Genomic DNA, 16,267 nt, shown 5'->3' with positions numbered 1-16,267 from the left:
CAACTTAATTATCACAAAAAGTACATTTAAACTACATTTTATTCTGTACCCCAAAAACAAAAAAACCAAAGACAAAACCCCCACTAATACACCAATAATGAATAATGCTTGCCTCCAGCTGTACAACTATTTCTAAATGGGTAAATAGTTGAGGAAAAGAATTGAAAATTACTATAATGGGCTTTTGTTATTTTCCTGTTTAAGGAAGAGGTAAATTCCAACTCCACATTTTTAGGCAGAATTTTTATAATGTCTATAATGTGGGTCTCCCAAAAGAATCATTACAATGCTTTTAAGTGTTCATTGGCACCTTCTCTTTTGAAATATAGAGTCTGAAGAACAAATCAGGAAGCCTATCTTTGTGCTTAAATGAAGACATTATTCAGAGAAATTAGTTAATTTCAGTCAAATTAATTTTTTGAACATCATCTGCTTATACCTAAAAAGATTTTAAACTAAATTTCTTTTACAATAAATTATCTAAGTTTGACAAAGTATTTTTAACAAAAACAGTCACTTTTAGCCATGGTAGTCATTATAAAAATGTTTGACATATTTGCAAACAAAAACAAATCTTATAATTATTTTTCCCATACTCTACTTGTAATGATCTTTCCCATGGATAAAGGCCCTCTAAATGGCTTAATAAATGACAGTGTTCTGAAACAGTCCTTTTCTACTTCTATACTAGTTGAAGACAGCAGGCTAAGGTTTATAGTTATTACAATTACTATTTTATTTTTGGCAGAAACAGCCGAGATGTACCAGGAAAGAAGTAAAGTAAGTCTGAAGCTCTTAAAAATTAATTGTTAAAATGTCAGTTGAATCTACTCTATCACAAACTTTAACACTTTTAGGTATCACAGATATAGCTATTTAACAGAACAAAATATATAATTAGTGCCTAACATATCCATTTATAATTATTACATCTCACTCTAGCAATGTTATAGATTTAATAACACTATCTAAAAGTAAACATGTTTATTCTACAAAATTAAACGTCTATTGGCACATTTTAAACTAGAAATCTCTTAGTTAACCAATATTAGGTAAAATGGATATTATTCTGTTTTCACAAGGTATTAATAACCTTGGAGATAGAACTGGTAAATAAAAAAAGAAACACAAACAAAATCAAACAACTGAATACCTTGATCAGGCACTGGCAATTACATCTGAATGTAGACCAAAGTATAAGTAATCTTTGAAAGAAACCTGTGCTTATGTAAATGTTATCAGAAATTATAATTGAAATATACTACACTAATTACCCACCAAACATGATTAGTACTATGAAATGAAAGTTAATCTTGAATGTTACAAATCTGTAACTAAAGATATTGATTCCTTTAATATAAAATATGACTTTTTTGCCATGAATATATCAGTTGTTTTTGTTTTTTTGTGGTACGCAGGCCTCTCACTGTTGTGGCCTCTCCTGTTGCGGAGCACAGGCTCCGGACGCGCAGGCTCAGCGGCATGGCTCACGGGCCCAGCCGCTCCGTGGCATGTGGGATCAGACCGGGGCACGAACCCGTGTCCCCTGCATCGGCAGGCGGACTCTCAACCACTGCACCACCAGGGAAGCCCAAATATATCAGTTTTAAAGTGAATGATAATCTCAACCCTTATCGGAAAGCACATTCAGGTGATTTCAGGTCAATTTAGATGACAGATTAAATAACTCCTAGTTACACTATTTCTATCTGTTTCTAGTCAGTATCTAACTACTGCCAAGTACATAGCATTAAGCTGAAGGGCACTGTATTTTTATATGTCTATATCCAAACAGCCAGTTTCTGAATTTATACGAGAAGAGATTCTCTTGTGTTTCATTTTCTCCTTTTGCCATGGTACTTCTAGTACCGCTTTCGGTGGACCCTTGAGTTTAACTGCTGTCAAGTTTATCAGGATAGGCACATAACTGCCTGTTAATAAAAGCAACAACGTATTTCCCTCACTTTTTTCTTTAACTAAAATGTTAATTTACCTTATTCTACTGTAAATTAAAAACCTTTCTACTAGAAGCATAGGATACGTTGGGCATGAGTGATCTGGTTCTATTTTCTTCACTGTATAATGTACTTTTTCTTCCTATGTACAGATTTCTATCGGAAAAGTAGGGAACTAGCCAAGGAGCACATCACTTTTACATTTCCTGAAGGTGGAAAACGGCCCATCTCCTCACTTCCAGTACTTTTTGCCTCAACACCCAGAAAGCCAACATTTATTCAAAACACCAACAATCTACCAACAAAGCACAATAATAGTCCCTAATACTATGGTCTACACAAACTTAGAAAAACCTAAGAATACACCAGAAGCTATGTGATTCACTTTGATATAATGGAATACAGAAAATGAAGACATTCTTTATATCTGGCACATTTACAAAATTACAAATGAATTTTAAAACATAAAAACCCAATTTAGAACTGCTATTATATCATGGTCTGTTAATAAAATAAAAATTCATTATAAAATATATGCAACAAGTCTTTACTATTTATACAAAATATTTTAAAAGAAAAAGAAAAGAATTATATTTTCTATAAAGAACCAAAAACTCTTCTGAAAGCCTTCTGTCTTAGTAACTAAGATGATAAAGCTGTAATGCAAAGGGAGTAAGGTTAATTACTACCAAGATCTTAATATTCGAAGCAATACAAAGGGTCAAATGACTAATATTCATTAGGGATGTTCGCTTTCTAAATGTGATGAACTCTAAATTACTTTGACTTGTGAAAGAAATGTGTATTTGTCTAGTTGATTTAATTGCTGATTGTTTATTTTAGCTGTGTGTAGCTAATTCTCAAGTATTCAAGGTCCACTCATACAAATTAGAGATCATTCAGGCTCTTTGACACTCATTTTCTTACAACTTTGGACAAACCACTATCATCTATCAAGCTGCCTTCAGTGGTGAAGAGATAAAGAATTATACAGCCAAACAGGATATGAATTATATTATAACTGATTATATTTTATCATCAGTTTTATGGAAGATGTTTTTGAAAATCATGTTATAAATGGTTGTTACAATATCAGGATAGTTCACAAAAGTCTATAAAAATCCTTAATGTTGCTGAACTCTCTGAACTAAATATAGATCCTCAGATTAGGTGACCACATAGAAGAAACTTTTCTCTTGATTCAAGTGAGTCAACTACAGGTACAATTTTAAATGAGTAAAGTTAATATTAAGCACATTCTCCTACTGCTTTTAACCCACATCCCCTCAGATCTCTACCTTGTCTCAAGCCCTCACTTGGGAGCCAAGAACAACTGGGATGGGAAGGAAATCAGGAATAGAACTGTAAAGAGGGTGACTCTCTTTAGGCCAGTTTCTAAATAAATGGATACTCAGGTGCTGAATACTGAACGAACTCTGTTGACATTCAGTTCTTCCAAAATATGGTTTCAATTAAACATAGCATGCATTACATCTGTTGACACCTCATTCATCAAATTTCCTGCAAACAAAGTTCCTTTGTAAGAACTTTACAATGTTGGTAAGAGGAACTATACATTGTTAAGAGGAAGGGCTTTGAAGTCAAACAGACCTATATCCAAATTCTGGCTTTGTCACTTACAAGATGGAAGGTCTTAGGCAAGTTACTTAAACCTTTTTGAACCCCAGTTTATCTATGCATAAAATGGGAACGATAACTTTTTCAATGGTAATAATTATTTTCTGATGATGATTATTATGATTAACTGTGAAATATGATGTTTTATACTTGTTTGCAGGTGCCCCCCAAATATGGAAAGGAGTAGACGGATTTGAGATACCTTTAAGGGACAGATTAAACAGAAACTAAAAACTATTATATTATAATATATATATTATAAAAAATTATATATGAATATTGTGAGAGGAAGGAGAAGGGAAGAAGAGAGGGAAGGAGAGAAGGAGGGAGAGAAGAAGGGAGAGATGGAGGGAGGAGAGAGAAAAAAAAAGCCCAAGATTCTGAGCTAATATTACTGAAGATACAGTGGCATTAAGATATAAAACATAATAGAAGAACCATTTAGGAAAAGGGTGAATTCTGTTTTAGACAATGTGTTGGAGATCCAGGTTGAGCCGTCTTATAGGCAATAAAATATTGTTCTGTAACTCAAAGGAGATGAAGATATTTGGGGGTTACTTACATGTAAGTAATATTTGGAAACCATCAGGGTAGATTGAACAGTAGGGAGTGCCTGTCCAGTAAGAATTTGTAAAAGACACAAAATCCTAGAGATAGGTCTAGGAAGATAAAAGCAAAAGATTTTCGAAGGAAGTGATCAGAGAGATCGAAGGAAAACTAGCATACAGTGATGGTCTAAGAGCAAAGTAAAAAGGTTTCAGAGAGCTAAATATCACAAATAAGTAAAAAATTAAGATGATGTGAAAATTAGGACATTTTAGTACATTTTGCAAGAACAGATACAGAGCATTTGCTGCAGTACAAACTAGAATAAAGTAGATTGAGAAAAAAAATGGTAGTGAAGAAATGAAGAGAGTTAGTTCACTTTTTTATTGTGGTAAATATACATAAAATTTACCATTTTAACCATTTTTAGGTGTACAGTTCAGTGGCTTTAAGTAAACTCACATTGTTGTGCAACCATCACCACCATCTATCTCCAGAACATTTTCGTTTTCCCAAACTAAAACTATACCCATTAAACAATAACTCCCCAGGTCCCTCCTCCTTCAACTCCTGGAAATCACTGTTCTACTTCCTGTATCTGTGAATTTGACTATTCCTGGTACCTCATATAAGTGGAATCATACAACATTTGTACTTTGTGTCTAGTTTATTTCACTTAGTATAAAATCTTCAAGGTTCAGCATGTTTCAGAATTTCCCTCCTTTTTAAGGCTAAATAATATCTCATTGTACGTATATGCCACATTTTATTTATCCACTTATTTGTCAATGGACATTTGGGTTGTTTCTACCTTTTGGCTATTATGAACAATGCTGCTATAGACAATGGGTTACAAATATCTGTTCAAATCCCTGCTTTTAATTATTTGGGCTGTGTACTCAGAAATGGAATTGGTAACTGTTTTAATTTTTTGAGGAACCACCACACTGTTTTCCATGGTGGCTGTACCATTTTACATTTCCACTAGCAGTTCACAAGGGTTCCAATTTCTCCACATCCTCTCCAGCACTTGTCATTTTCTGGTTTTTTGATAATAGTCATCCTAATGGGTATGAAGAAGTTATCTCATTGTGGTTCTGATTTGCATTTCCCTATTGACTGATGGCTATTCAAGTCCTTCGCTCATTTTTAAAATGGGTTGTTTGTTTCTCTATTGTTGAGCTCAGTTATAGCAGGATTGAGGAAGACTTTTATAAGGACTAAAAACATCTAAGTCAGCAGTGGAGAGCGTGAAGATAAGAGAGAAAAGCATAACTGATGGAACGACGTTCCTAATAGGGTAAGTAAGGTTATCTCCGATACAATTCACACACTTCTTCCTTTGAGATGAACAAAAAAGATAAAGACTCATGCCGATACAAATAAGTTTGAAGATATGGAGAAGGTATACTGAAGGTGTTTTCACGTAATTTCCTCAAGATTTAGGAGGCTAAGTCATAAGCTGAACATGAAAGGGGATGGAAGTGAGGCAGAGGCATAAAGACTATAGCAAATATTTGGAACATCTGCTATGGAAAATTGGTAAGGGACCTAATTAGATTTATTCAGCAGTATTTAACCCAGATGAATCTGTCAATGTCTTCACTGTTGCTACTGTTGTCATTGTCATCATCATCATTATCATTATCATCATATTTCCAATGTATAATTTGCAAAAGAAAGATTAAGAGACTTGCCCAAGACCAGACAGTTATTAAATGGTGAAGCCTGGATTCAATCCTAGTCCACCCTATTACATTATGCTGTGTCCTAAGAAATGCTAATAGAACATAACAGATTTAAACATAAATCTTTCTGTCCTATTCTAATTCCTTCTTCTGAATAAAATCCTAGAGGTAGAATTACTATTATTAGTTATAAACACAAACACACTAACAAACTACTTTTCCAAAAGGCTGTATTAACTTACATTCCCATCAGCAATTTATGAGCATGCTCATCTCACTGCCTCTTCACCGACATCAACTATTCTCATTTTTAAAATCTTTACAAACTTGGTGAAAACTCGTATCTGTTTGTTTTTATTCTGGAATACTTAATGACTAATGAGGCTCAAACTTTTCATTTCTAATATAGAAATTTAATATATCGGAAACTATGATGACAAATTTATAGATGGACAGAATTTTTCAACTTACATAAAACTGATGAAATATCAGTATTGATCAAATATTGATCACTATTTTCAAATAGCTTTACAGTTTCATTTATTCCTTGAAAAGTGACATTTTTGGAAGTGACTGTCATAAGTTATAATATGCAAGCTGAGATTAATTTATATGAATCTAAAATTATATCCCAGTTGAGAGTAAAGTAGCACATGACCTTCAAATAGTTTAATTTTCACTACTTGCCTTATAATTTGAATGAAAATAAATAAGCAGTATGTTATTTTTCACTAGACTTCAGTTTTAAAGTCTACAATTACAGAAAGCTCTATAAGAATTTAAAGCAATCTTCGTCAGTCCCTAGGCAGGGAGAGTACTATGGATTTAGCCTTTTGATGAGTTTCCAGGAATTGATAACTCAATAGGCACATTTTTAAAAAGAAAGTGTCAGAAATTTTCTACTTGATAGACATTTCAGTCAACCTTTAGCAAAGTTTAGCTATAATGAGGTAGGCATTACTAGAATAGAAAAACATAAAAATGCCAAAATAACTAGAGTAAAATAAGATGAACTATCACAAACGAGGACAAAAGAACTGAAAAATTGTCCAAATCCATGTCACAATGACAGAAGCTAGAATTGCAGCATCCAAGACAACATCTCAGAATGTAGAAAAGTGAGAAGAGGTTCTCAATTATACATATTTTTAAATATGACATTATAAGATTAAGAGACTGGACCATACAGATAAAAGGTTCTATAGGCAAACACTGCAAGTAATTACCTGCAGTGGTACTCAACCTGAGGTAGTACTGCCCTCCATGGGAGGGGAGGAATTCAGAAAAGGTGAGTGCATTGTTTGGTATGGTATCACAATGAATGAGTGAGGAGTACTAATGGCAACCAGTGTTTGGAAGGACCAGGGATGGCAAAAATCCTGTGATGCACAGACCAGTCTTGTACGATGAAAGAATGGTCCCATTCAAATGCCAAGAGTACCCCAAAGCAAAACAATGGACATACCAGGAACTATATGGACTGGTTATACTAGGAAAAAAAAACATACCTCTAGGATTAAAAAGGAACAACAAAGCATAGATGAAGAAAAATTTTGCAAGATAACCTTCCATGTTATAAGCCAAGGCCTGATGGGACACACTCCAGTACTTCTTTCCAGTAAACTGAATCTTTAATGGATACATAGCTCTATAGTAATCTTTTGGGCAGCTTGTGTGAATGAAAGAGAATAGGTTACACTATATCATCACCATGTACCCTGCAGAGACGCATTAAAAAATATAGATTTTACAATCTACTAATCTTATTAAAATATTAAAGGATTTGTAAGAAGCCTTATAACTGAAACTGGGGGATCCAGGAAAAGCGTGGAATATGGATAAGAACACAGTGGGGAAAAAGTGGATAATATATCTCTGTCAAGAAAAAATATTCACTTGAGTATGTTAAAGTTTTTTAAAGCATACACCGGTTTGTGCCTTTGTTTACACCTAGCCTTTGCCTTAGTAAAGGGTCTTGAATTAATTAAGAAGGTAAAATTGTTTCATGATGTTGATACCCAGAATGAATCTCTCACATATCTTAAATCCCAGGAGAGCATCTACTAAAAAATCTCTAATCAAGATGTTTAAATCATGCATATTTATGCTTATTTAATATAGGAACAGGCTGAGATAGTAAGATAAGTTTAATTTCACAAATGAGAACAATAATCATCAGGACCAAGAACAGACAGACACATTGGAGGTTTAAATTCAGTTCGTACTTAGAGTTCACACCATATCTTTGTTGCTTTCATCGCACAGTGTAGTCAAGTATATAAAAGCAAAGCCTCCAGTGCTAAAATGCTCAGGTTCAAATCTTGGCTTTGCCACAGACTAGATATTTGATCATATACAAGCTGTCTCTTGTTCCTGTTGCCAACACTGTTATGGTTTTGTGCCTATGTTCACAAGGGATGTTGATCTGTGGTTTCCTTCTCTCGTGATGTCTTTGGTATCAGGGTATACTAATCTCATAAAATAAGTTGGGAAGTGTTTTCTCCTCCTCAATTTTCTGAGACTCTGTAACATTTTTTACTTAAATGTTTGATAGAATTCTCCAGTGATGCCATGAGAGGCCAGACTTTTCTTTGTGGTAAAATTTTAATTTACAAATTTAATTGCTTAACTTGATAAAAGTCTATTTAGCTTTTCTATTTCTTTTTGAATCAGTTTTAACATTTGAATTTTTCTAGGAATTTGTCCATTTCATCTAAGTTGTCTAATTTGTTGGATAAAGGTCTTCATAACCTTTACTCATAATCCTTTTGATTTCTGAAAGGGTTCTAATGATGCCCCCTCTTCATTCTTGATTTTGGTAATTTTTTTCTTCTATAATCTTGGTCAGTCTAACTAAATGTGTTAGTTTAGGGGAAAAGGCAGAGGGGAACCTCACTTTTTCCATTTGCTTATTTTGAGCTTTGTCTTTCATAATGAAGACACTCCCCAAAAGTTTAAGGATCCTTGGTTGTATCTTCATAGTTAAGAGTGAGAAAATAAAACACTGATCATAAGATCTTTATGTATTAACAGCACTTACCAACCACTGGGCTTACCAGTGGGGTGAACAGACTGGGACTTGGCCATTAAACTGGGGTCCTGCAAATATCAAAATGCACAATATTTTTCTATTGGACTAGTATCCTCAGGGAGGAATTCTCCAATCTTCTGCCTGATAGAATATAAGCCTGGATGCCAGTGTTTTGAGAACTAAACAGAAGAAGGACACTGGGAGTTCTCTTTGCATGCAACCTTTGAGGTGCCTGGTGCCTGCTTTCCCAAGGTTCTGCAGTACAAATGGCTTGTTCTTACAGATCTCCCCCATGATGGAAGTTAGGGTGCAGCTTGTCCACCCTGCCAAGTTGGTTACCATTTGTTCAACTACTTTTCTTCTTCCAATTTTTGGTGCCTCTCATCTGTTATTCTCTCCTCTTCCATTTTCTTTGTCTTATGGGATTTATATATTTTTATGTCTTTACTGTCACTTTAGTAGGGCTTTTCAGGAAGGAGAATAAATGTGTATTCAATCAGTCATGTCTAAATAGTTCATAAACGTATTTACAAATTTTGGTACAAATTACCACACTGTCCTCACTTTGTACTAATTTACACTCCTCTCCAGCAGTGTATGTGCTTTGTTGTTACTCAGTATTACTACTTCTCATATCTTTGCTAATCTAAGAGATTTTTTAAAATGGTACTTTACGGTTGAAATGAATAATTCTTAAATCATTAATAAATATTAACATGTTTTCATCAGTTTATTAACCATCTTTATTTCAACTTTTGAGGCATGTCTGTATACGTTCTTTGCTCCTTTTCCATTGGAGAGTTAAGTTTTTTCCTTATCTCTTTGTAAAAGCTCTTTATATGTAAAGATGTTAATTCTGTGAGGAAAATAGTTTTCTACTTTGATATTTGCCTTTTTGTTTTGATGTACATAAGTTTTACATTTTTACAAAGTAAAATATATCAATTTTCCTTGAAGTTTTTGCCATTATTTTCATGCTTAGAAATTCCTTTCCAACAAATATTTACCAATATATAGTTTTGATATTTTCTATTTTTTGCATTGATCTATAATCCAATTAGAATTTCCTTTTTCCACATGTTATAAAGCAAGAATCAAGTCTTCCCTGCCCCCTGCAAATACTTAATTAATTGTCCCAGCATTATTTATTGAATAATCCTTTAATTTCTCACTGATCTGTGATGTGATCTTTATCATTTATATAATCCATATACATACTGGGGTTTCTAGGCTAGCTAGGTGATTTGTACTATCTATTCTGCACATAAGACTTACCTATATTTTTGTATCAGTGACACTTTGTATATCTAAACAGTACAAGCCTAAACATTTTAATATCTGCCAGAGCTAACTAAAATTGATTCTTGACACAAAATTTTAAAAAATAAAACACATGCCTAACTAGATGACACTAAAGAAAAACTGTTAATGACAAATTATACATTCATTACTGACCTTTTCATTTTTCAGTGCATTTCTAAAATATTTTAGTTTTTAAAAAGGAAGTTTAAGTAACATCTGTATTTGAGACTAATATACTACTCTTAACTACATACTAATTTCTTTTTTTAAAAGACTTGCGTCTGGTTATTTTTTTTAATCCCTAGTTGTCACCATTTTATAATTCAATAAACTCTACATGGTGCTTATCAACTTTTTATGTTTACAAATTAAAGTAAAATGAGCCTACTAATTAAAAAAAAGAAAGGGAAAAGTTTTCTGACCCATCTGCATGCAATTCTTTTCACAAAGAAGAAAAAATACAACTTACCACAAAAGACCACAGTATAGTCACATATTTCAAATCTTAAGAGTAAATTTAAGCTATTTTTTTAAAGTGGCTTAATTTAAAAATTAACATGTCTGAAGTAAGCGTAAAATTACTTATATGGGAAAATAATACACTTCTTTCTGTACCTGTCTCAGTAAGATAGTTCTGTACCTGCCTTCCCAGTAAACAGATTAAGAGAAAAAATAACCACCTTTAAAGAAAAATTATCAATATAAGCATGTAAGGTTAACCGAATCACTTTCTTTTGCATGTATTTTTCTATTTCTTCGTAACATTCTACGTCCTAACTTGATGAATCCTTAAAAGGAATAGTTGTATTTTCATGTGAAGTGATGCTCACTTCATCAGTAGCTGCAAGTTACGCCTTTCCATGCAGTTTATGCTTTTGCTGTGTTGCTGCAAGACCACTAGGTTGCCTGAATTGTTAGTACAATGAACCCTACGATCTGCACACCTCCTCCAAGATGTTTAATAGACGCCACCACTGTTGGCTATGAAAGGAACCTGAGTATCATAAACAGGTCTGCCACAAGCTCTTTGTGACCTTTAGAGAACTCTTAACTCTCTTTTCTTCTTAGTCAGCATGCCAGATCCCTAAAGTCAACAAACGTCTCCATATTTATCCAATGTGTACTACGTATCAGACACTGTACTTAATTCACTTTCCAATGAAAATACTAACAACATTCATCAACATGTGGGAAGAATTCATATAACTTTAGCTTATGAGAACGAAATAGAGGAAAATGGGGGAAAGGGACAAGAAGAAAAGTGAGAAAGTCAGAAGACAGAAGAGGATAGAGAATAGAGGAAATGGATAGAGAAGGAATGACAGCAAATGAGAAGCTGGCCTTTCTCATTAAGTACTCTGTTCTCTTCCTCTAACATTACTAGAGCTATGCAACCATGTGAAGAGATGGTGTGTAAAATATTAACAGATGTGCTGTGCACATGACCAACTCAGCAATTATCAGAAGAGGTAGATGCCAATCCAAAACTATACAATATAACAATATATCTCAGTGGAGGAACACCATGAATCTCTCAGTGCCATGAAGCCATGTCAACTACCCCCTACTATCTAAGCTGTGATTCCATCATCCCAGGAAGGAGTGGAAGAGGGAGAAAATACTAGGTGTAAGTGATGACATTTTCTACCATTAGGCAGAAAGAGGAGGAGGGATAAGAGGTTAGTTGATAAAAAAAAAAGTGCAATTATAAGAAAATATGGAAAAACATGTATTTGCTCTACTGATTTGTGGCTTCTGAAAATCGTACGCACTATATATATATCAACTGTGCTGAGGGGCATTCACATCGTTTCCAATTTGTTGTGGCTACAAGTAACGCTGCTATAAATTATCATTGCACTGAGATTCTTATATGTTAGTACTTTTATTTATATATTAACACTATGGGCTATATTCTCACAAGTGGAACCACTGGGTTGAAGGCTATATATATTAAATGTGAGTAGATGTTGCAAGATGGCCTTTTAAAAAGGTAGGAATAATTCAGATATCTACCAACAAGGTATACAAGTATCTTTCTCCTAGCATCTCTGCCAGAAATGGGTGATTTTAATTTTTAAAATATCTTGATTGAAATATAATTCATATACTATAAAATTCATCCTTTTAAAGTGTACAGTTCAATGGTTTTAGTATATTCACAGAGCTACACAATGATCACCACCAAGTTTAGAACATTTTTATCACTCAAAAAAAAGAAACCCTATACCCATTTAGAAGTCATTCCTCATTCTCCCACCTCATCCTAGTCTTAGACAACCACTAATCTACTTTCTGTCTCTGTAGATTTGCCTATTCTGGACATTTCACACGAATTGAACCATACAATGTGTGGTCTTTTATGATAGACTTTAACTTGACACACTGTTTGTTTTCAAGGTTCACCCATGTTGTAGTATGTATCGGTACTTCATTTCCTTTTATCACTGAATAATGGTCCACTGTATGGATGTACTATATTTTATTCATCCATTAATTGATGGACACTCGTGTTGTTCCCAATTATTGGCTATTATGAATAATGTTGTGATGATCATTCATGTACAAGTTTCTATGTGGATGCATGTTTTTATATACTTAGGTTGGAATCAATGGGTCACATGGTAAATCTATGTTTAACCTTTTGAGGAACTGCCAAACTGTTTTCCAAAGTGTGATTTTAATTTCTGCCAATTTGAAGGGCATATAATAATTTTACTGAATTGGTAATGTGCACTTCCTTACTGAGTTTTAGGCTTTCTTTTCATTCATTGGCCATTTAAGTTTGCTTTTTTCTGAACTGCTTTTCATCTCTTTGTTTTTCTTTTTCTGAACTGTTTTTCATCTTTTTTTTCTGAGTTGTTTTTTATAAACTTCTAAGAATTCTGCGTATATTTTATATATTAACCAATTTACTATTGTTTCTTTGTAAAGATTTTGTCTTGATTCTAACATTAGTCTTTTAACGTTGTGGTATCTTGTGTTATATAAAATATTGAATTTTTATGGTGCTGAACATATCTTCTGCATTTGTGTGTTCTTTAAGAAGTTCTTCCCTACTTCTAGATTAAAAATGAAGTTGCCTAAACTTTCTTCTAAATATTTTATTTATTTATTTTACTTTATGTCTTCACACAAAATTGACTTTGTATTACATAGTATGAAATAGAAGTTTAACTGTTTTCCTACTGAAATACATATCATCTTAATCATATATCTAATGATCAAACGTAATAAATTTTTTTCTCTGGATTCTCTGTTCTAGTGTTTTTCAAGCCACGGATCAGGACTATTTGTTGCTTTTGAAATCAATTTAGTATGTTTTATTTGCCATTTAAAAATAGAAAAAGAAAATAGTGTGCATCATATGTAATAAGGGCAAATGTTTCATAATACTTTTATTACTGATTTTTAACATACACATACAAACACATATATCAAGGGTCATTATGCATGTAAAATGTATTTCTTATTGTCAATTATAATAAATAAAGTTTGAAATCCACCCTTTCATTGTGTTCCATTAATCCATTTGTCTATTCCTTTGTCCATACATAACTATATAATTCTAGTGGCTGTGTTTTCTCTCTTTTTATATACCTTCTTTGGCTATTACTGGATATTTGTTCTTCCACATGAACTATGTGGTCATTTTTTTTTCTAACATTAAAAAAAAACCTTGCTTCTATTCTAATTAGAACTGCTAATTTGGGAGAAATTATACTTTTATGATATTAAGTTCCCTGCCCCATCAAATATTTGGTATAACTTTCTGCTTATGAAACACAGTATTGTTTCCACAATTCTTACACTACAGGGCCTATGGTTTACTTGATAAATTTACTCCTAAGTATTTTTTAGTTCCTTTCATTGTGAAAGAAAAATTTTCCCATCTTGGGACTCCCCTGGTGGCCCAGTGGTTAAGAATCTGCCTGCCAATGCAGAGGACACGGGTTCAAGCCCTGGTCCGGGAAGATCCCACATGCCGCAGAGCACCTAAGCCCCTGCGCAACAACTACTGAGCCTGTGCTCTACAGCCCGCAAGCCACAACTACTAAGTCTGCATGCCACAACTACTGAAGCCCACGCGCCTAGAGCCTGTGCTCCTCAACAAGAGAAGCCACCGCAATGAGAAGCCAGCACACCGCAATGAAGAATAGCCCCTGCTCACCACAGCTAGAGAAAGCCCATGCACAGCAACGAAGACCCAACACAGCCATAAATAAATAAATAAATAAATAAATAAATAAATTTAAAAAAAGAACATTTTTCCCATTTCCATCCTGTGTAGTTATTGCATATATAGAGAAGCTACCAGTTTTATTCATCTTATATCTGGCTATCTCACCAGATTCTCCTATTAATTCTACTGTTTGTAACTTGAGTGTCTTGGGTTTCCTAGATGTGCAATCATGTTGCTAGGACCCCCCCAAAAAAGGTAAATAATTTGGCAATATGAAATGGTAATGCTGAAATCTTGCCTACCTCCTCATTGTAAAATGTAGTTTAAGTAACATACACAAGAAATTAATTACTCAAATGACTGAGATACATTCCTCTCTCTCTGCTATTTCTCAAGTTGCTCCTCATGTTACAGCCCCTGTCCCTGTTCCTTCTCTCCTTCAGCTCCTAAACTGTGCCACCAGTGAGAGGCCCCAGCTTCTGATGGCTGGGTAGTAGGGAAAAGAGATAATCTGGCTCTCACTATACCATTAAATATATATATATATATATCCATCCATTCAGATATATACATACATGGCACAAGGCTAGATGCTGAAAAGAATATCAAGAAATCAAGGACATCCAGAAAGACAATCAAATATAAGATATCTATAAGACATGTGAATAAATAACATTATTTCAAATAAAAATGACACATGCTCCAAAACAGGTATAGGTAAAGTATGATTCAAGATTAGAAGAAAAAATAGTTACTTATAGTATAAAAACATACTATTATTATAGGTGGAGCTTAGATATATACTACAATAATGCTATCATTTAAATATATTACATATTTAAAAGTTTTGTGGGATTGGCTGAACCTAATTATTACCTGTATTATTACTATTCTCTTAGGGGAAAAACCACTTTCAAATAATCCACTTATAAGTAAACTTCTAGCAACATAACTCATGTTTCTTAAACATCACTTGGACAGACAATGGTAACAGTTCCAAAGTTGTAGTACTGTCAATAAAGGGATATAACAAGAAGAACAGATTATAAGAGTCTGATTTAACAATGATCTTTCCTGATTACCTCCTGAGAACAAAATTAATTTTATTCAATAAAAAGAAAAAGAAAAGAAATTCCTATAATGTATCTTAAAATTAAAATTTTATAAATTCAGTTACTACAAAAATTTCATTATAATGTTTAATAATTCAGTGTTAAAATTAATATAGCTTCTTATAATGCCAAGAATATCATCATAAAAATTTTCACCAGGGTCAAAGATTTTCATCTTTGAATTTATACAGTATATAATTGCAAAATGCAGCTCTTACATAAACCATAGTTTATTGGTTCAGTCAAGCTGTAAAAATATGACTGACATTTCATCTGGTCAACCATCTTAAAGGTTAACTCTTGTTTCCTATTTCAGATTTTATTCTAGGTGAACTGTTCTGGGCAGATTCTATTTACCTATTCTGAACAAACCACAAACTGTTTCACTACTCACTCTGACTATTAAGAACATACTGACTTGCTGCCTGCTCTGCTGTTTAATTCATTCATGCTGAGAGTCAGGCATGAAGACAGAATTTTAAATGTGACATTTGCAGGCTGTTAGGTCATTTAAGCTCTGACAACACCAGGGAATTCCTGACATATAACTGGACCTGATTACCAACCACAGATAGGCTACCAAAAGGGGCACATTTCTGACCATTTTTGGTAATTTCTCATAGAATTTTAATATTCAATTTTAATGTCAATGAAAAGATCTATATAGCCAACATTTTGAAGTAAAAGCCTGTTTCTTTTAATAAACTCAACCTGGAACTTCTTCTAATCAATCCATATCTGCTAAATAAAAAATTATTTTGATTGGCAAAGACATAAGGAAAAACTCATAATAATAATTAACGTTCATGAAA

The 16,267-nt window shown here is 33.4% G+C and overlaps 1 protein-coding gene across 2 annotated transcripts in view; it reads right to left on the bottom strand.

The window, feature by feature from the left end:
• Nucleotides 1–16,267, bottom strand: part of PIGK (phosphatidylinositol glycan anchor biosynthesis class K) — a 140,275-nt gene that overhangs the window by 21,034 nt on the left and 102,974 nt on the right. The gene's annotated exons all lie outside the window — the stretch shown is intronic.

This window comes from Mesoplodon bidens (genome assembly GCF_964165515.1).
Source record: "Mesoplodon bidens genome assembly, chromosome: 2".
Taxonomy (NCBI): Eukaryota; Metazoa; Chordata; class Mammalia; order Artiodactyla; family Ziphiidae; genus Mesoplodon; species Mesoplodon bidens.
The sequence above is the reverse complement of the archived record's forward strand: the minus strand, read 5'-3'. Positions and strand labels throughout refer to the sequence as shown.